The 20218-nt window shown below is 44.9% G+C and overlaps 1 protein-coding gene across 1 annotated transcript in view; it reads left to right on the forward strand.

Moving 5' to 3' along the window:
- Window positions 1-17115: 17115 nt before the first annotated feature.
- The window catches only part of slc8a2b (solute carrier family 8 member 2b), a 135264-nt gene continuing 132161 nt past the window's right edge, over window positions 17116-20218 (forward strand). The window contains exon 1 of the mRNA XM_072690673.1: window positions 17116-17311. The gene's annotated coding sequence lies outside the window, so the exon portion shown is untranslated. The remainder of the gene's footprint in view (window positions 17312-20218) is intronic.

Consider the following 20218-nt stretch of genomic DNA (forward strand, 5'->3'; position numbering starts at 1 on the left):
TTTCACTGAACAGCAATGATTTACAAACAGTCTTATACAAAAAACACAATATTTTCATCACATTCTAATGAACAGTTACTCTGTGTTTTAGGACATATGGCCTGTGCAAATGTTCTGACACCCCAAGCTATGCAAGGGCTCAGAATGTTTTCACAAGGTTTCAGACCTTGATTAGCAAATCAGGTCTGACTCATGCCACCAACTGTAATTAGTAACTGTCAGTGGAATCAAGGGGTTTAGGAAACTGTGCAGGAAGACCAATAAAACTCTTGCAGAGAACTGCTTATATGCGGCGCTGCTTGCACAAACACATCTTCATGGAATAACGTCTAGACAAGTCAAATGCCTTTTGGAAACAAGTGCTCTGGACTGTTGTTCTGGACAGTCAGCATAGAATACCTTGGCCACAATCAAGATAATTGAAAAGATGTTTGAAGACAGAAAGGAACTGCATTTCATGAATTTGTCATGCTTTGGGGTTGTGATGCTACAAGTGGCATTGGTAATTAGGTCCCCAAACCTTAGCACAGAGTTGCTGAGTGTATTGTGTTTTTAATGTTTGATTAGCTATGGCTAATCAGATGCTGTTGCATATTTCTCTAATAAAAAATAAAAACAACAAAATATGTAATGTGTCCAAGGGTGCCCAATGTTTTGCACATGCCTGAAAATACTGCACAAACCTAAAAGCACCAGGCAGACAAAATGAGCATGACCTGAGCACTACTAATACCTGCTACTTCATTAACAGTAAGATTATATTTATGGGGTTAATGCATAATGGCAGGCAGAGAATTAAAGGCTTTACGATAGTAAATGAAATATGAATTTATGTTTGGTCATCGTAAATAGTATGTCAGTTCTTTGAATAAAGAATTGAAGAAAACTACAAAACACAACAACATGCATCCACACAACTTTTCAGCATCTGGATTTTGCGCATACACACAGACATGCATCTATGTAAAAGCCATGGTATCTTGTTTGTGTCTCTTGTACCTTGTGACACTAGCAAGCCCATGTTGTGCTGCATTTGTAATTAGTTTAAAGTCTAATAATGTGTGTAAGGGACAGAGGAAACAAGCATAGATGCAGATCAGAAGTGAAAAGGAAATGTGGGCTCAGGAAAAGAATATACAAGAAATAAAAATATATTAGCCTTTTTTTTAGGTGCCTAAAGTCATCTCTGTCTATGTAAGATTACTGTTATTAACTATACATAGTGTTAGCTTAGGCCCCTTTCGGATGAAAGGGGATTTTGCAGTCCAGCCTTTTTCTGTTGTAACAGCTTCTATATTTCTAGATTTCAGGCTTCCCACTAGATTTTGAAACTTTTACCTACAATGCAATCAAATCTTAATGCAGGGTTAGTGAGTTTAGGTACTGATGTTGGATGATTAGTTCTGGATCAATAACACCAAGTCAGTGTATTGGTAGAAGCCCCATCACTCCAGACAATGCTGCTCCACAGCCCAATTCTGGGGGGCTTTATATCCCTTCATACGACATTTGGCAACTTCGGCTTATTTGCAGCTGCTCAAAGAAGAATGTTTTTTTTCTATGGTGATTTTACTGCTAAATAGAGCTGTATTATACATTGTCAAATTACCCTAATGCAGCTGAGTATACTTAAAAGAAGGTGTGTCCAAGTACATGCCTATTCCACCAATAAGCAGTTTAGTTCTGCCCATTCACCTTAAAGTTCTAAAGTGTGTTTCCAGTGTGTCCAGATTGCTTTTTGAATCCAGCACCATACATATATGAAAAGCACAGTAACACAGTAAGCCAGCCTATTTTTAGGTAAAAGAAATGATTAGTAAAGAAATTGGAAGAATAGTAGCCCCTTAATTCATTATAGACTAATAGATGCACCAGAGGAATGACAGTAAAAAGGCTATATTAAAGCAGCACTACCAGATATCTGTTAAAAAATAAAATTGCTTGGGCTCACTCAGCCAAATATGCAATTACAAATACTGCTTCACAGTGATTAACAGCACTGCAAAGAAAATCTAATCATTTGGCTAATTTGTCACAGTATCTATTTAAGACATTTCTAAACATTTTCTATAAAGGTGAAAAAACTATGCCTAGTTTTTTCTCTCCTTTTGCTTTCTGGAAGATAACTCTCCTGTGTAATCAGAGCAGGCTTCTGCAACCCTGGGTAACTCCAACAGCCCCTTTTTTTCCTTTATCACATGAATTCTGTCCTCATGCATAAACATACACAGTTTATGGTGATATTAGGTTCTCCTACTTTACATGAGAACAAAACAAATCTACATACAGCACTTCTGTTCCTGATAATAACGTATCTATATGACCATGAGGGTTACACCAGAATTGCAGGAAATCTTCAGGAAATAAACATACCCTGGTTTTGTGATATCCTAATAGATGAATTTCACCATGGGTACGCCCCTGCACAAAGTCCTCAGAAGCTCATATTTCAACATGTCAGCTCCAGCTGCCTTTGGATTCACCCCTTCATATTTAATAACACACACTTTACACATTCATTCTGAATGAGCACATGCCTTCCTCGCTTCACATAAACGCTGTGAGCTGGTGACATACTTCACTCATTCTCTTTGAGAGCCTCTTTATAGCTCTCTATGAAGGACCAGGGAACCTAAATCCGTGTTTTGATTCTAAGTAAGTTACACTTGCTCTTGAGGATGAACAAAATACATGTACAAACCAATAAATAACTCAATGTTTCTCGCCTCTCTATGGATACGGAAATGGAAACGGTCCTAATCTGTCTCAACCAAAAGGCTATGCATTAAGCACTGTTTCAGTCTGTTCCAGTCAGATACACTTTGTAAGCGAAAGGTAACTAGTAAGCTAATGCTAACTTAACCAGTATAACCTAAAAATATCAAGCTAGCCTTCTGTCTCTTTGTAGGCCTGTTGTTGGTTCATCTCTCTGTCCATTCCGTCCAGCTGGCCATGCCGTAAGATCACAGTTCAAAGTTTATCCTTTAAGGTATCTCCATATAAAAGCTAAACAAAGCTTTTGGTAAACAAACACAACTAGATCTACAGTCTAATCTACAGTACAATACAGTTCATTTACTATAGGAGATGCTGCCATAGTTCTTGCCATTCAGAATTGGCTCATCACAAAGGACTCACACAGTGGTCATTTATTTATGCAGTCATTAAGTATTGTCCTGCAAATGAGCCTACACAGAACATAGGTTAGAACATATGCTGTGATATAATTCAGCTTGTAATTCAGCTCACTATAAAACACACTGAAACAGGGCGCAGGATGTGGTTTTGAGGCACAATGTGCTCACAAACTGTCCTTAGTTGCAGGCCTTTTGTGGTTTAAACTAAAGTAGTACAGTGGCCCCAGCTATGCAGCTGAACGGGCACTTATATACATATATATATGTATACATATGTACATATTTATCTGTATGTGAGTGAGTTGTATGTGTGAGTTAAAAATAAATATTTGCATTATTGTCCGTAGTGAGTTGTCCGTGAGCCATAGTTGTGTATTGTAGTGAGTGAGCTCCTCCTCATTCTCTCTGTGTTAGCCTTCAGGGTTCTTAGGCATTTCCCCGAGGGCATCAGAGAAAACAGTCCATTGTTGGGATGACTGGGGTCCTTCACAATCTTGGCCTTGGTCCAACACCGCTTCTTGTAGATGGACTGCAGGTCAGGAAACTCCATCCTAGTGATTCGCTCTGCTGAACGTCTCACTCGTCGACTCGTCGTCGCTTGCCTGTCCTGCTTGGTGCTGTTTCCAAACCAGACTGTGATGTTCCCCGTGAGGATGCTCTCGATGGTGCAGGAGTAGAAGGATTGTAGTACCTTGGAGGGCAGTCTGAAGTCTCTCAGTTGTCTCAGGTGGTATAGGCGCTGACGAGCCTTTTTCGTTATGGTGTTGATGTGGCAACTCCATGACAAGTCCTGAGAGATGGTCACTCCAAGGTATTTGAAGCTTTCTACCCTTTCCACTGCCGTTCCACTGATGTGGACAGGTTGATAGCTCCACTGCTGTTTCCTGCTAAAGTCCACAATCAGCTCCTTTGTTTTGCTGGCATTTAGCTGGAGATTATTATCCTGGCACCAGTTCTCCAGGGTTCTAATCTCTTCCAGGTAGGCCTCTTTATTTCCTGAGATCAGGCCCACCACAACTGTGTCGTCAGCAAACTTAATGATGTTGGTGGAGCTGGAAGTGGCTTTGCAGTCTGAGGTGTACAGTGAGTACAGCAGAGGGCTAAGGACACAGCCCTGAGGGGCTCCGGTATTGAGGGTGAGGGTGGGTGAGACATGCTTGCCTACCCGAACAGCTTGTGGTCTGTTTGTGAGGAAGTTGGAGATCCAGTCACAGATGGATGGGTGGAGACAGAGATCTTCCAGCTTCGTGGTGAGTCTTGAGGGAATAATAGTGTTAAATGCTGAACTGTAGTCCACAAACAGCATTTTAACATAACTACCCCTCCCAGCATCCAGATGTGTCATCGATGTGTGGAGAAGGTGAGCGATGGCATCATCTGTGGAACGGTTTGGACGGTATGCAAACTGAAACGGGTCCAGGGTGTCGGGCAGTGCGGATGTGATGAAGTCTCTCACCAGCTTCTCGAAGCACTTCATCACGACTGATGTGAGGGCGACTGGGCGGTAGTCATTGAGGCAGGCTGGCTATGGTTTCTTCGGGACAGGAACAATGATGGACTGTTTGAAGCACGATGGAACAATCCCCTGCGTCAGTGAGAGATTAAAGATGTCCGTGAATACCGGAGCTAGCTGGTCTGCACAGGCTTTTAGGACTCGACCACAGATGCCATCGGGTCCCGCAGCCCTCCTGGTATTCACTCTCCTGAACACCCGCCGTACATCTCTCTCTGTGATGGTGAAGACTCTTTGTTCTCTGACGTGCTCCTCTATATCAGCTGTGCCGGTGTTACTGTAGTTAACGTTGCCGGCTGCAGCATCAAAGCGAGCATAAAAGGTGTTTAGCTCGTTCGCCAGAGAAGTCTGCACTTCCCAGTCCACAGGGTGGGCTCCTATAGTCCGTTATTGTTCTCAGTCGTTTTGCTGGAACTGGGACTCTAGTTTTCTCCCGTAGCGCTGCTTCGCCTCCTTTACCGCCTTCCTTACTCCATATGACGCAGACTTGTATTCCTGCATATCTCCGCTGATCAGTCCCGTGTTGTAGGCAGCAGTGCGGGCATTCAGAGCCTCCCGGATGCTTTTATCCACCCAGGTCTTCTGATTGGGAAATGTTTTGACTGTAGATTTCTGGATGGTGTCGTCCGCTACTTTCCCGATAAAACCCACAACCGCTTCCGTAAACATGTTGACATCATCAGAGCTGCGCCGGAACATGTCCCAGTCCGCGTCATCAAGAGCGTCCTGCAACGGCCACTGATTGGTCCGTCCAGCGCTTGACCTCTCTCACCACCGGAAGCTCTTGCTTCAGCCTTTGTTTATATTTTGGTAGGAGAAAGATGGCGGCGTGGTCTGACTTCCCAAACGGTGGTACTGATTGCGCTTTGTAGCTGTCTTTGTGTGTGGTATAGCAGTGATCTAAAGTCCGGTGGCCCCAGGTGGGGCAGGTGATGTGTTGGTGAAAGTTTGCTGCCACACTTTTAAGGTTGGCGTTGTTAAAATCCCCAACAACAATGAGTGCAGCGTCCTTATGGTGGCTTTGGAGCTGTGTGAGTGTGTCATGAACCTCACACAGCGCGGTGTCCCTCTGTACATCGGGTGGAATGTACACTGTACAGACGATGACCGAGGTGAACTCCCGAGGAAGATAGAAGGGACGAAACTTTAGGGCGAGCAGCTCCAGGTTTGGTGTGCAGGAGCGTACGAGGGTCACAACATTAGCACTATCGCACCACTTCTTGTCCACCATGATACATACTCCACCACCTCTTGACTTTCCCTAATCCACGGTTCTGTCCATGCAACGTACCGAGAAGAACTCGGCCGGCTGGCTGGCGTGGTCCGGTATTGCTGGGTTCAGCCATGTCTCGGTGAAACAGGAGGTTGCAGGAGGAGGTCGTCGAGTTTGTTGTCTAGAGACTGGGCGTTGGCTAGGAGAATACTAGGCAGAGGTGCCCTGTGTGCCCTGGCTCTCAGTCTGTCTCTGTCTTTTCTCGGTGTCGCTTCTTGTGGAGTTTGTCGTCCCGTTCTTTGTCCTCCTTCAGGATTTCTCTCGGCCAGCTTGGATCCGGAGTTAACAGCGGTTTAAGGTGAAGATACTACTAAGCAAAAGTCAGTATGGAGACCACAATACTCTGCACCACACTTTGCCCAAGTACTCTCGGAAGAGGTGGGTTTTCAGTCTAATTTTTTCAAGACAGCGAACAACTTTGCCTTTCAGACAACCAAGGGAAGTTCGTTCCACTACTTCGGTGACAGGACAGAAAAAAGCCTGGATGCTTGTCTTGAATCTTAAGGGATGGCGGGTCAAGCTGAGCCATAATTGAAGCTCGAAGGGCTCCTGGTACAGATCGGCTTTCGACCACTGCCATCTAGTATGGAAGGGCTGGTCTATTTTTGTCTTTGTAGGCCAATTGGCAGCAGACAGCTACAGGAAGCCAGTGAAGAGAACACAGCTGAGGAGTTACATGGCTGAACTGTCCCCAGGGCCTGATTGTGCATTAAGGGAGACCAGCCAGAAGGGAGTTGAAGTGACAAGAGACTGAACAAGCACCTGGGTGGCCTCTCTAGAAGAAGAAAGGTCGAATTCTCTGGATCTTGAAAAAGAAATCTAGAAATCTGCATGACTGAGTAGAGCATAATAATAAGTACTACCTTGTCACGCCCGCGCCGCCGCGCCCGCCCCAAAGACAGTCCCGGGCCGCGGCTCACAGGCGAAAAGGAACTATATGTTAATGAACCATGCAATGTTTATTCAAAGGAAGGACTTTTATGTTGAAATGGACTTTCGGGTTGACACCCCTCGTTGCCATTTTGGTTTCTAGTTTTGTTTGTCATGTGACTATTCTTTGTTTGGTTAATGTGTTACACCTGTGGGCTGGTGTATTTAAGTAGGGCTAGTGCCAGCTGCTGGTTGCCAAGGATTACCCTTAGTGCACCACATGCACCCAGGTTATTCAGTAGTAGTAGTAGTAGTAGTAGTAGTAGTAGTAGTAGTAGTAGTAGTAGTAGTAACGGTAGAGACTCAGTATTCATCTGCTCTTGTCTCAGGGTCCATTAGGGAGCTACTGCAGGTCTGTGGTGGTCTTTTGCCAGGCTTCTTAGGTTCAGCAAGCTGGGGTCCTGGAGCTCCGGGAGTGAGCGACTCTCCAGCTTGTTTCAGCAGTTAGCTCTCCTCACCGTCGGACGGAACGGTCGTCTAGGTTTGGCGGCTGACTCCTCACGCTCTCAAGTCTAGTAAGTTCAATGCGCCTGACTAGCGCTACTCTTTATGTCCTAGTTCATAGTTTTCCCAGGCTCGGCTTGGAGGTTTATGTTTCTAAGTAATGGTATTGGCTCAGCCCCGGCAGCTAGCACAGCCCTAGTGCCTCACCAGCCCCAGGTGTGTTCTTTTTGTTTGCCCAGTATTGTTTGTCATGGTTTTGTTTAAGTCTTCCTTATCCCTCCTAATTGGTGCTGCATTTCTGTTTTGTTTATGGTTTATTGTTGCCAATAAACTCCTCGCTTTGGTCCATCCCCTGCGAGTGTTCTCCCGTCATTGTCAGACCGAGTGGATCATGACAGAATCTTTGGCCGACCGCCTCCGAACAGCAGGGATGGAGGCCTTGGGTCAGGCTGTTTGCGCCCAGGGTCAATTCCTGGGGCAGCAGCAACACACGTTACAGAGTGTGTCAGAGACGGTTGGTCGCCTGGTGCAGCAACAGGCTGATCAGCAGCAACAAGTCACCCAACTAGTGGGTGGCATCCAGGGGCTCACAAATCTGGTTCAGACTTCGTTGGAGCCCCATAGTCCTCCCAGCCCTGTCACGACTTCCCCTAGCCCATATCCGGTTGGAAAACCAGATATGTACCATGGTGACCCAGAGCTTTGCGAGGGGTTCTTGCTACAGTGTGCGATTTTCTTTAATAATCACCCAACCGGCACTGACCAGGTGAAGATCGCCTTTCTCGTATCCCGACTCGCTGGAAAAGCTCTGGACTGGGCCACCATCACCTGGGAGGACCTCAGTGAGAAGCCCTTCTCGGACTACTTGAAGCAGTTCAAGGTGGTGTTCCAACACCCCCAAGAAGGGCTCACTAAGAGCGATCTCCTGCTGCGGATAGAGCAGGGCTCCAAGCCAGCAGCCCAGTATGCGCTGGAGTTCCGAACGCTAGCCGCTGGTTGCGGGTGGAACCAGCCGGCTTTGGTGGCTGGTTCCACCCGCTAATCCACGTCTGCAGCGGGAGATGGCATGCCAGGGTGAGTCGCTTGAGCTTGACGAGCTTATCGCGCTCGCTATCAGGTTAGACCAGCTTCTGGGTCGTCCTACTAACCCCAGGTTCCCGACAGATGGGGGTTCAGCTGCCAGGCCGGGAAGGCAGACCGGTCCGACTGTCCAGAGTAGAGAGCTACTCGCTGGTTCAGAGGGGCGAACCGCCCCGACGTCGTCGGCAGGAACGACCTGCAAGCCCATGGAAGTGGGCGCCCAGGGCCTCACACAGGAAGAATGCAGTAGATGGAGCTGAGAGGGACTCTGCTACTACTGCGAGGCTGTGGGGCACGGAAGGAAGGCCTGTCCTCGACGACTCCCATTAAAGTCCTGCCTATTCACCGAGGAGAATGCGGTGAGTCTGCCTGTCCAGGGACTCGTTTCCCGGTCGATCACGTTGCCAGTCAGGGTTTCCTACCAGAGCCAGTCTCTTGTCGTTTCAGCACTGATCGACTGTGGAGCGGAGGGCAGCTTCCTGCGAGCTGACATCGTGCAGCGTCTGCGGATCCTGACCGTGCTGCTACCAAAGCCCCTCCGCGCCACCGCCCTGGACAGACAGCCCATGGGTCTTCGGCCCATCACTCACCGTACTGAGGGATTTCGTCTCGCCGTGAGCTTCCTCCACCAGGAAGTGGCGTCCCTGCTGGTTTTACCTGTCTCCGAGCATGAGATGATACTAGGTCTGCCCTGGTTGAGCCAGCATAACCCTCATATCTCCTGGCCTGAACGAGAGATTGTATCCTGGTCCCCTTATTGCCGTGACAAGTGCCTTACCCTAGCTCCCCTTAGGGTCATGTCTACCTCCGTAGAGAGCCCCTAGCCCGAAAACACGGTAGTCCTGCCACCGGAGTATAACGATATGTGAGATGTGTTCAGTAAGTCCAGTGCCGCTAAGTTTCCCGCCCATGTCCCTTACGATTGCGCCATAGATCTGGTAGAAGGGGCCGCTTTACCTAAAGCCAGGATCTACCCCCTTACGGGGGAAGAAGAGAGGGCCATGGAGGACTACATTTCAGAGGCTTTAGCTCAGGGATACATCACTCCGTCCAAGTCTCCAGTGGCTTCAGGGTTCTTTTTCATCAAGATGAAGGGGGGTGGGTTAAGGCCATGTATAGACTATCGGGCACTCAACGCAATCACCAATAGGTACCCGTTTCCTATGCCGTTGGTGCCTTCCGTTCTCGAGCAGCTGCGGGGAGCCCGGATATTCACGAAATTGGATCTCTGCAGTGCGTATAACCTGGTGCGTATCAGGGAGGGGGACAAATGGAAGACGGCGTTCATGACCACCAGGGGGCATTTCCAGTACCGGGTTATGCCGTATGGGTTAGCTAACGCCCCCTCCGTCTTCCAGGCTTTCATAAATGACGTCCGGAAAGACTACCTCGGGCACTTCGTGGTGGTCTTTCTGGACGACATTCTAGTGTACTCCCCCAACCTGTATACTTACATCCGTCAAGTTCGTCTGGTCCTGGCGAGGCTTAGGGCCCACCTGCTATTCGCTAAATTAGAGAAGTGAGATCCCTTTTCTAGGGTACATTATCAGCGAGCGGGGGGTTCAGATGGATCAGACCAAAGTCCAGGCAGTCTTGGACTGGCCGTCACCTGGCTCCGTTAAGGAGGTCCAGCGGTTCCTAGGTTTCGCAAATTTTTATCGATGGTTTATCCGGGATTTTAGGAGGTTGGCAGCCCCGATAACGTCGTTACTCAAAGGAGCTCCCCGGCGCATCACGTGGACGTCGGCCGCGGAGGACTCCTTCCAGGCGCTCAAACACGCATTCACGTTGGCCCTGCTGTTGCGCCACCCCGATCCCCGTAAACCGTTCGTGGTCAAGGTGGATGCCTCCAACACCGGGGTGGGGGCGGTTCTCTCCCAACGTCACGGGGAGAACGATAGACTCCATCCGGTGGTTTTCTACTCAAAGAAGCTCACGGGGGTTGAACGGAATTACGGGGTACGGGATAGGGAGCTCCTAGCAGGCGCTCGGAGAGTGGCGTCATTGGTTAGAGGGTGCTGCCTACCCCTTCCTTGTATTAACGGATCACAAGAATCTAGAGTTTTTGAGAAATGCCAAGTGTCTGAACCCCCGGCAAGCTAGGTGGTCCCTGTTCTTCGCCAGATTCAGATTTATGATCTCGTATCGTCCGGGCTCCCGCAACACCAAAGCGGACTCTCTCTCTCGTATTCACCAGTCTGCGGATGGGGGAGAGACCACTCCAGCATCCATCCTGCCGTCGGGTGTCACTGTCGCGGCAATTCAGTGGGACCTGGATACTGAGATAGACGAGGCCCTCAAACGCACCACCGTGCCCCCATCATGCCCTGTGGACAAGGTCTACGTCCCGGGGCTTTCCGGGAGAAGCTCATCGGTTGGGCTCATGCTTCTCTGGCATCGGGTCATCCAGGTGAGGCCCGCACGTACTATCTGCTCTCTCTCAAATATTGGTGGGAGGGGATGAGGGCAGATATACATCGGGTAGTGGCATCATGCAGTGAGTGTGCTCAATGTCCCTGAAGATGCTCCTGAGGTCTGAGGGGCACATGGTGGTGATGACGGTAGTGGACTGTTTCTCAAGAGGGGTTAGGTTCATACCATTCTCTGCATTGCCCTCAGCAATGCAGACCGCTCAAGCCCTGGTAGACCACGTCCTCCGGAATTTCGGGATTCTGGAGGACATAGTATCTGACCGGGGGGCCCAGTTCACGTCTAAGGTATGGGGTGCCTTCTGTGAACACCTGGGGGTGAGTGTAAGCCTGTCCTCGGGTTACCACCCTCAGTCTAACGGCCGCTGGCCCCCTGCTAGAGTGCTAGAGTGCATCATCGTACAGAGGACTCTCTTTACCTAGCTAGCTTAGCAGGGGAAGCTAACTATCTAGGCTGCTCTTGTCTCAGCTAGCACAGCCCTAGTGCCTCACCAGCCCCAGGTGTGTTCTTTTTGTTTGCCCAGTATTGTTTGTCACGGTTTTGTTTAAGTCTTCCTTATCCCTCGTAATTGGTGCTGCATTTCTGTTTTGTTTATGGTTTATTGTTGCCAATAAACTCCTCGCTTTGGTCCATCCCCTGCGAGTGTTCTCCCATCATTGTCAGACCGAGTGGATCATGACATACCCCAAAAAATCCATAAAAACTCACCAGCATATTTTCATTTTTCTACCGCAAACAAGTTGTGGAAAGCAGTATGCTAGCATTCTGGCTAGTGCTTACATATGTTTTGAATTGCCAAAACATGAGCTTAAGAAAGTCCCATAACTGGAACTAAAGATGCAACAGCAATGCTAAAATATTTCTTGCTTTTCTGATTCCAGAAAATAGGTGCAGCTGTCTTTTCAAAAACAACTGAAAATTTGGTTCTGAATAACAAGGATCTCTAGTTCTCCTTATGACAAATGTACTGGCTGGGTCTAGCTTTTATATGTTTTTCAGGCACATCTTTTGAAAATGATCCAAATATGAACAAATAATCCTGACTTACAGCTTAAAGGACTGGCAAGGGCACTGTGGATTGCAGCTTAGCACAAGAGAGGACCAATAAGGCAGGCATGGAACTTTTGGAGTTTGGTTTGACCATAGTACAAGGCTGCTATGCATTGTAAAGTTGCCACCTTAAGTCGAAGCAGCTTTTCAGATTTTGTCATCATTAATTTCAGTGTCCTCTCTGGTACTGGCACTGGCAGTAAGGGCATGCACCCATAACATGCATTGGATGATCTGGGCCTGCACAATAATCAAATATTCTAAGGTTTTCAACCTGGTAGTCCTTTGGAAAGACATTTCCATAAATCGTCTTACATCTTTGTTTATACCATTGATTAAAATGTAGAACAGACTGAGTGAGGTTTTGCCTGAAACCTAACGATATTACTAAACATCTCTTGTCAATGTATACATTCGCACTTTTAACCCCCAATTATTCAACCCCCAAATTTGCAAATTAGATTTATTAGTGAAATGTACAAACTTTCAGCTGTTTGGAATAAGCTAATCAAACAAGCATTATGTTGAAAAGTTCCAGTTTTGTTTCATTGCTCTATAGAATTATTGGGGATACTATAGATCATCGGTATGTTTGGAGGAGGAAGAATGAAGCATGCGCTGAAAAAAACACCCTGCCTACAGGGAAGCATGGCGGTGGCTCAGTGATGCTCTGGGACTCCATATTGAGTTGAAGCAAAAAGAGGTATTTGAATGACTTTGCAAGGTGCATCAGTTATTAAATTGCTAACATCTGTCATATTGAAAGTAGCTTCTGAGACGTGCAGAGAGGTGTACCCACAGTAAGCTGCTGAAATGATTATGTGAAAGAAAACCACTGCCGCATTTCACTTGGGAGTACGTTCTTTTTCTTATAATGATTTTTATGCTAAATGCTCCCCTGGTTTTTGTAGAACCCATTCAATATTTAATTTAAATAAATACCTTGGTAAACATGTCAGAAGTAATATTAACTGACGAGTGATATGAACTGTGAAATTTATATCATTTGAGAATGTAAATAGAGAAACACTGCTTGGCACACTGTCAGTGTAGACTAAACATTCACAACATAGTGATGAGGAGTATTTGTTATAATGTAATATTTATGACGGTTAATAATAAATGACTAATGACAAAAAAAGCAACTCGCTCATGAATGAAGCTTTCCACGCTCTTGCACTTGAGATAAAATTAATCAAATAAAAACATTCACAGTGGTGTTCATGTTTTGTTTTTTGTTTTGTTTTTTGCTTAGTGTCTGGTGAGTGGGAATTGGCGCTGACTAAAATTGGAGAAATTGTATATGTCTGGTGAATTCTGTTGGTCTACTAGTGTTGAATCTAATAGCAAAAAGTCCAAGAAGTTGATTGTGTGAGAGAAGAGGATGTTAGAGACATCAAAACATTACAGATGGAAGATCTGCAAGGCATGCTCAGATAAAAAGGTACTACGCTGTACTTCTGTCACTGATGCGTTAATCAAGGGCTGGGCTTTGTCTAATGAGTCCAAACATTAATCGTCACCTAGGACAGTAAATGTAGAGTGTTTAATTTTGGATTTTGCTGTAATTGTTTTAAGCCATCATCATTAAATTAATTAAAGGTGGTGAAAAGAAGAGTCCTTCTCAGCAGAACTAGTGCTGTTCTAGAACCAGATACCTGACTTAGTGATGATGACAACCTTACTGATAGAAACAGATCCTTTAATTAGCACTCGTACTTTGAGAAGCTTGATGATATCTGCATCTCATGTCAGCAATCATTGTGAGCAAAATATATATTATTTCCACAATATTTCTTTTGATTAGAAGCATTTCTTTTGTCTAAATTATACATTTAGTCTGATTATACCATTATCTAAACACTTCTACAACCCCGTCATATTAGTTTTTTAGATGCAGAATGCTTTGTTAAAGATTTATTAAGGATGTATATTCTAAGTCAGTAAGTCATTATTTTGAGAAACTAAGTAGAAATTCCTGAAAATAAAACAAATACAAATCTTTAGTCATTATTATGAGAAGATAAGTAATTATGTCAACAACAATTTCTGATTTTGAAATACTAAGTGAAAAATTCAAGAAATAAATGAAGAGCACTTTTCTAAGAACACATACTGATGTGTTACATACATCGACTGATTGCATGCAAATATCTAATCAGCTACTTGAAACAGAAACAGAATCACCTTGTTGATAAGAAAGACAGCACAACCAACCTTCACTGAAAAATATGGAGTAGTATTTACTTTAAAAACTTAAGAACAAAATGTCCAAATTGAGACACATTTAACAGATATATATTCAGGTAACGGATACTCACAATTCTGAATAAGAAAATCTTCAGTAAAGATTATGTTATTACGATTACAATTATTTTTATTGTTTTGCCCCACTAATGGAATTGCATTTTTACTGAACTGCTAAAAGGAAAAAAAATAACAATTAGGATAAAAGATAAAGGGGAAAGGACAAAACAAATGATATACATGTTTCAACCAACTGTCATGCAGTGTCTCACTTGCTGCACAAAGAAAGCAAGTCTTAATTTTGCACAGTACATTACTTAAAACATCCAGCTTAAAATGTTTCAAATGTGTCTCACAGCTTTGGGGAATAACAGACTCAGAGCAGAAGGCACAGATTTGTGAGAGTTTTACATCCATCCAGTACCTCAGTTTCATCAATAACATGTTGGCACCTTTCTCTGCTTCAGCACTGTTCAGTACAATAATCTTTGACCATGTCTTTGCTGACGTCCTGACAAATACACAGATATCCTATATATAGCCTATATATATATATATATATATATATATATATATATATATATATATATATATATATATATATATATATAATGTAAATATCTTATATATAACATATAAAACTCCTACATACATCCCAACACTATTCACAAATAGTGTACAAATACAAAATAGTGTACAAATAGTCACAGAAGAAAAATACTAAAACCTTTACCTTGTTTTGTCCTTAATTTTAACATAACTACCTGTACCATCACACCACCACCCCATGCAAACACACTCTGCACCCTGCACTTACTCACTGGAACTGTGACCTCTGCTCACAGACTTCTCCCCCCTCATGCTACACTTGTATTCACATCTGTCCACTGTCTTTTGTAAATAGTAATGTAAACATTTTAGGTTATACATACTGTTACTATAGAGAATAACTATTTTTATTTAAATATATATTTACATGCAAGGGCACGCAAATAAAGTTATGCGTGGCTATTGGACTAGAACTAGATGAGAACTTGATTAGTCCATTAGTAATGCTAGCTACATACAATCATACCATTTAATGACCACCAAAAGATGCTAGCTATCTAGTTAGCGCTAGCAGCAAAGACTGTCAACAACACAATGGAGCCTGCCTGGCCTCAGATGAATGTAAACCCTAAAACCCTCACTGCTGATGATTCAATGGTCATGTAACAAAACCTACCCTGTTTTGCATCTTAAATGCATCCAGTTTAACCCGCTAGCTAATCCATAAGCATGCTAATAACCTCATTTGAAATGACGTTAACTGTGCATTAGATAGCTAGATACTTTATTGATCCTGAAGGAAATTCAGCAGCCAGTAGCAGTTACACAATAACAGCACAGTAAAACAATACAATAATAAGGAATAATAAAGATAAATAAATAATAATGAATAATAGAAGAATAATGAATTAAGGAATAATAATGTGCAATAGAAGTGTGTATCAGCAGATATGACAATACCGAGTGTGTATGTGCATATATTGGTATTTAAGTTATTGTAAGTTATTATAAGTAATTTAGTTAAGCTAACTGGTTAGCACTAACTCGTTAGCAATACCGCAGCTCAGTTACTTGAATTAATGGCATATTTTAACAATAACGTTAATTTAAAAAGAATAGCCATGCAGCACATAAACCACATTGTTAGGTAGCTGCTATTAATTTGTAGCTAGCATTATCAGTGACTGCAAACTTGGCACTAAAAGTGCAGCATTGCAAACATTAAGAATTGGCACAGTCATTTTATTTCTCAAATGGTGGAACACAGTCCCCTTCAGCCAGTGCACGTCCCTGAGAAGAGGAAAAATCCCCACTTTCCGTTGTACTCTGAACAAGTCTGACTTGCCACAGAAGCTCACTTCATTTTGCATGCATAGCTAAGGGTATTTTCTAAGTAGACAGCGAAGTACTTTTGCTCTGGATAAGAGCGTCTGCTGAGTGCTATGTATAAATGTAATGGTTATGTAAATTTAATGTTAAACAATTACAAATTCTAAAGTAGCAAATCAGAACTAGTATATTATTGTATAAAGAACTTTAATAATCTTCACTCTATTTACCAAGTCAATAATCATATTTTCAGTGTTGAGGTGGATGCGCTACAGTAGCAGAACACTCGGATTCTACTTCTGTCAGCCACTTCTGTCAGCCAGGACCAGAAAACTGAGGCTGCAGCTTCCTTATGTCAAGTCACAGTGGTCATTAGTTGAATCAGTCATCAGTAGAATGACTGTTTAAGTATTGTTGCTGAACATGTGCATCCGGTTTATCCATCTTCTAATGGCTACTTTTAGATATTGCACCATGTGACAAAACATTTACATTTATGGCATTTAGCAGACACTCTTATCCAGAGCAACTTACAGGGTTACTCGTATTACAGATGTGGGCCAATGTAGTATTAAGAGTCTTGCCCAAGGACTCTTATTGGTGTAGCGCAGCATAGTCACCCAGACCGGGAATCGAACCCTGGTCTCCCACATGGTGTTGTTGTAACTCAATGGCAGGTGGTGGTGTTATCTGTTGCACCACACCAACCACGAACAAGTTCAAGGTCTCTTGAACATTACAGTGAGTTCAGGGTTCCTCAGTCGCTGTAGCTGAAACCAATACGATATGGAATATGGCAGAACTGGAGATTCACAGAAAGCCTGAAAGTCAAAGGAATGTTCCTAACGTCTAGCTGAATCCATCCCACAGGGATCTGAAGCTGTTTTGAGACCTAATGAAGTTCCTAATAAAGTGCTTTGTGAGTGTTTTAACTTATGGTTACTTGCTTGCCTTACTGTCTATTTTATTTGTTGACTTATTCATATTTTCTCCATCAGCTGGCGAAGCGTGGACCCTTTCATCACGAATGCGCGTGCTCATCACTTTGTCCAGTGCGCGTGCCTGGGCTCCCCTCCCCTCCCCTCCCAGCACGCGCCCGCCTGGATGCTCGCGAGTACGAGCGACTGTTTGTACAGGCGGAGAGAGTGAATTACAACTGTGTGAGTGTGAGGCGAGACCGCGGAAAGGAAGCGAGCGACCAAAACTAACGGGACCGCTCCTCAGTCCACACGGCAGCAGCGGCAGCAGCAGCAGCAGCAGCAGCAGCAGCAGCAATATGCTCCCCGTGTCCACGCCTGCCTCGAGCAACGCGATAAACTGAAACAGAAGGTAAGCCGCCCGCTTGTTTACATTGGCGGCAGTGTGTGAGGGGAAGTGGGGCTGTCGGTGTGACATAGCTAGCCCAGAACTTGTCCGGCTGTCACGAGGCTGTCCGGAGAGGACTGTACGGCGTATTTCTATGTAAAATCGAGCCGTTGCTTCGGTGTTTCACCGAAAAGCTGTCGGACAGAGAAGCATGCTGCTGCTGCTGTGGCTCAGGTGGTTAAGTTTGAATCCAGCTCGTTTTATCTAACATGTCGTTTTTTTGTTGTTGTTGTTGCCTTTATTGTTTGCTCTACTTTTTTCCCCCACGTTTTATTATTTATGGCTGTCGACGTGACATTTTTTGCGTATGTAGTATGTTTAAGAACACGGGTGCTCTGCCTTATGAATTATGAAGAAGCCCGTGTGTGTGGGGTGTGTGTGTGTTACGTGCTCCATCTGTCAGCGACTTTAATTGAATTGCGAGAGGCAGCGCGTGCACTATCCCAGTTGAGTCAGTGCGGTGTGATTGTTCATGCGAGAGCGGCGTGCGCGTGCACTCGCGCAGTGTCTCCTCGCGCGTGTAACTAATGTGCGCTTGACGCGGTCCTATAGGCTTCAAAAGCCCCCCCCCCTCCCTCCCTCGCGTGCTTTGTTTTGATTGCATGAACGAGACTGCGTCTTATTAGCAGCGTCCTGTCTCGCGTGGCAACAACGACCTTCATGCTTCAGATGATTTGTGAGGGTGTTTGAGAAGAAAAAAAGAAAAGAGTGAAAGTGCTGGGCGCGAAGTGATGGCGCATTGATTTGTTGCGGTTTACGCGGTGCGCTGCGCTGCGCTTTCCTATACGAGGCTCGGGAACGTGACGGGGATACACCGTCCAGGAGGGCTTTCCTCGTATGGGCAATATGCTGCGGGTGGGGTTTCCCCCTCCCCCTCCCTCCGTCTGCCCTCGCTTTCTAAAGAGAGCAGGGCTGATGATGTACAGCTCACTGTGCGCCCTCGCTGCGTCCGCGTCCATCCACGGCGCGTGAAGCAGCTTAGATGAGGGATGTAGGCAGGGATTCATTACGCATTCATCTGCTGCAGATGTGCACAGTGAGCGAGAGTGGGACGGGTGAGCGGGATGAGAGGGGTTTCCTTTACACCACTCGAGCATCTTCATTGAGAAATTTGCAAACACAGTGGTGTTAAGTGGGATGAGGGTGCAGTCTGGGTTTCCGTGCATGCCCTAGGGCACATTCACTCACTTGCTCACTCACTCCCTAACCCACTCACTCTCTCAGACACTGCAGGCAGTGCTGTCCACTTGGGTGTGGCGCAGTAACTCGCTCCAGTCTAATCACTAACTGCTCTCTCCTTTTCTACACCTCTCCTTCCTCCTCCACTGGGCTCTGTTGCTGGGTTCCCTCATCTGTCTAATTACCTGCTTGGCTGGCTTGGAGTAAATTGGTCGGTGTGGCTTATGTTGTATATGGATGGGTGGATGGATGGTTGAATGGTCAAGCTATTGAATGTTAGTGTTGAAGGGGTGTGTAGTACCTGATTCATGCCATTCTCTTTGCTTAGCACGGTGAAGCAGTGAGACGTGAGTGAGGGTTTAAAACAGAGCTGCTGCAGTGATCTCTTTCTCTTCTCACACACACACTCATGCACACATGCATCTTAATCTGTAGGCAGCATGCAGGCAGAGTTAGCGGTATGCATCGTATGCAGTGTATGTCTGCACATGCAGTACATGCATGTGTGTGTGTGTGTGTTTGTGTGGCTTTTAGCTGCACCCTTGAAGTAATGACTGTCAAATTAGTCTGGGCAATATAGAGCGGGGTGAGGAGTGCCAATACATCAGTGCATCTTGCAGCATGTCCTATATTTTAGTGTAGGTGATCACCGTAGCCCCTGAGTTTCACTCTGCGCTGGAATGTGGACATGCTCAGCATACTGAAACACACTGATCCAATACGTCCTACTCTGTTATGCTTTAATCCGTCTCTCTCTCTCTGTGTATCTCTCTTCCGCTGTCCCTGTTTTTCCGTGACCTTTTTGACCTTGGAGGGCACACTTACAAAATGCTGGCAAAAATTCTATGTAGATGAATGAGAAATTTGTTGAAATGTTGTATGCGTGTGAGAGGGCACACTGTTAGAATGAATGGTTTTTTTTGTGTAATGTCATACCTGTAGTCAAGAGCTCTAATCAGGCCTGAATTGACCTGTTCTAGTTCCAGTCTTTCTTTACTTCAGACACACAGACACTCCCTGTTTTGCTTGCATCGCGGTATGACTGATGTGGGATTTTATGGACTAATCATTCTTCAGAATATGTCAAAATAAAATGAATAACACATAAGCATATCTTTACTGTCACACAAAAAATGTGGTTGTCAACCAAATCTCAGTTCATTTTAATGTAAAATACTTCTTTACTATTGTCAAATGTCTGAACCAATAGAAATTCTCTAGCATGAACTGGACTGGATTTAGACAACCACCTCTTATCTCTTATTGTATGTGCTTGACCTTGGGATTAGGACACAGACGGTCTTAGATAAATGTTGTGTACTGCTGTTAGCTTTTTGAAAAGTAAATGTCTGCAAAGCTTGTCCCAAAGCTTAATCAACAGTTATGAAACAAACAAAAAAAAAAAATATAAAGAACTGAGAGGTCTATTTAGTCTAAATTAGGGTTGGGCAGTTCTGGTCCTGGAGGGCTGGAGGGCTGAATTCCTGCACACCTGATTCAGCTCACCTGTTAATGGCCAGTTTTAGTGGGTCTGTTAGAGCAGGGAAATCAGCAAACTGCTGGATTCGACCCCCTGGTGGAAATCATATGGGTACATTTTCATGTTATTAATGTGAATAGGGCTCTTGGCCCAAATTTTTTGAAGTCTGGTTTTCCATTTTCTCGTCATATTAATATTCATGAGTATTCTGA

Source organism: Salminus brasiliensis, chromosome 11, assembly GCF_030463535.1.
Source record: "Salminus brasiliensis chromosome 11, fSalBra1.hap2, whole genome shotgun sequence".
NCBI lineage: Eukaryota > Metazoa > Chordata > Actinopteri > Characiformes > Bryconidae > Salminus > Salminus brasiliensis.